Here is a 2,586-nt window from a genome sequence, read left to right on the forward strand (position 1 = left end):
GGAGCAGAGCGGCTGAAAGCTCTGCTCCCCATGGTGCTGAGGAGGGCAGGGGGTACTGAGAGTTGGAGGGAGGAGGCAGGTCTTAGAGAACGGGAGGGTGTGGAGATGTTAAGGAGGTCAGACAGGTAAGGAGGGGAAAGATTGTGGATAGCTTTGAGGNGGAATCAGTGACAAAGCTGAAGCTGCTTGAAGCCGGGGCTGCATCTTCCAACAAGACAACCACCCTAAACACTGCTCAAAGGCCTTCATGCAGAGGAACAAGTACAACATTCTGGAATGGCCATCTCAGTCCCCAGACCTGAATATTATTGAAAATCTGTGGTGTCACTTAAAGAGAGCTGTCCATTCTCAGAAACAATCAAACCTGAATGAAGTAGAGATGTTTTGTATACAAGAATGATCTAAAATACCTTCAGCCACAATCCAGACTCTCATTAGAAGCTGTAGGAAGTGTTTAGAGGCTGTTATTTCTGTGAAAGGAGGAGCTACTAAATATTGACTTAAGGTTTTATTTTTGGTACCCAAATTTAAGCACCTGCCTAACTTTGTTTAACCAATTATTGCACACTATCTGTAAATCATATAAACTTCTTTTTACTTCCCAAATATCACCGTTTGTCCCCTATATGATATTTTTAACAATATTTTTTCACCTTTATAATGATTTATAAAAATAAATCAGGAAAATTAACAAGGCTGCCCAAACTTTCACACCCCACTGTAGGTTAGTGTAAATGAACATCCATCAGTTCTTTGACTCGTTAGAGTTTGAATCACTTGACCAAACATTGTGCTTGGAAACAAAATCAAGTAAATGTGTGAAAGCTGACAAACACGCAAACAAAARTCAGGTAATATCCCAGGATTTAACTCTTCTCCTGCTCTGCTTTAAGAAGTACGAGCAGCTGAGAGGTCAGAGGTCCTGGTGTCTGACACCAGGACGTGTTCGCAGCTGAGCTCCAGATAATCTGTGACACTTAGCGTCTAACCAGATTATTTAATCAGACTGAATGATTTGATTGAGCTCGTTGTTTAAAGCACGTTGATGTGAGCACATTCAGTGTGTTGGCAGCTGAATGTGCACTTTGACACATGGCCACTGTCAGGAGACGTTAATGAGCTGAACACCGACATGTCTCTGTACTAAACATAGAGCCTTCTGAAACACTTGACATTAAAACCAGCACATCCAYGTTGATGCAGTTATAAACTAGATTAAAGCTTTATTGGATCATTGCTGAGGGAACTACCTCCACCTTCCCTGTACCCTCCCTGTTTTCTGTCAAACCTTCAAGAACTRAGGAGTAAAGAGATGAAACCCACAACCCTGATCCACGGTGCACGTACAAAGCCTGATGAAAGGAAAGCAGAGTTGAAAGCCACTTTAGCATCCTTTCTGATGGTCAAATGAGATCTGCTCTCTCTGAAGGCAGGCGCCACGAAATACATTTCAAAATAATCAGTTTGGCATCGACTCGGTGCTACAATCAGTGTTTTAAAGGTTGTGTATTTTTATTAATCACTGAAACAGCTCACACACCAGGACTCTTACACAAATTTCATTTGAAATTTCAAACATTTCTGAGATCAAAACACCTGAAATTCTGTGATGTTTCTGCAGAATCTGCACGAAACCCCACGAATAAACCCAAACTGCAGAAGAAAAGGTTCACGTCTTTCTTCTGGTGTTTCTGCTCATACCAGGGTTCTTTCCAAAAATGAGATTTGACACAAACTGTGTTCCATTAAAAACACTTTGTGTTTTTAGGGCTGGGCTACTTTATCTAACAAGTTGCATTGTTTCTGTAAGCTGCAGGTAATAATCTGCAGCTACACAGCCACAGTATGGGTCTGAGGACCCCTTATAGAGGTGACAATATTCCAGGGACCCCCTCATAAACATCACACTGATTTAAAACTGATTTAACTTCTAAGTTCCATGAGAATAATTATTGTTTATTTGGTTGAGTGCATTATTCCCCTTATTCATGTATGAAGTTTTTTAAACAGTTTATTACAGTTTTTTGAGGACCCCCAATTACACCCGTTTGAGAACCTGTGATTTTAGGTGGTCCTGTTGGAAGCACAGTGGGGTTTAATGTGGTCCACATGAGTCCACACAGACAGGCTTGCTGGGTCAGACACCAGCAGAGGCTTGGTGTCAAACTTTACCACAGCTACACCAATAACCTGTAGAGCTGGGCCTGTATTTATCAAACTTCTTAGAATTACTCTTAAGAACGCTGCTAAGAGAGGACTTAAGCGTAAAAAAATTCTTAGTTAAAAGCTGAGAGTATAAGTTATCAAGTGTCTCAGTCTTACTTTAAGTGAAGTGTAGGAGTAATTCTTAAGTGTCAGTCTTACTTTAAGTCAGGGGTATCAAACTCCAGTCCTCGAGGGCCACTATCCTGCATGTTTTAGAGGTTTTCCAGCTCCAACACACCTGATTCAGTGATTGAATTAACTCTTCAAATTGGGCAGAAGCCTGTTAATTACCCAGCGATATAAATCTGGTGTGTTGGAGCTGGAAAACCTCTAAAACATGCAGGATAGCGGCCCTCGAGGACTGGAGTTTGACACCCCTGT

The sequence above is a fragment of the Austrofundulus limnaeus genome, unplaced genomic scaffold (genome assembly GCF_001266775.1).
Source record: "Austrofundulus limnaeus strain Quisiro unplaced genomic scaffold, Austrofundulus_limnaeus-1.0 Scaffold2906, whole genome shotgun sequence".
Taxonomy (NCBI): domain Eukaryota; kingdom Metazoa; phylum Chordata; class Actinopteri; order Cyprinodontiformes; family Rivulidae; genus Austrofundulus; species Austrofundulus limnaeus.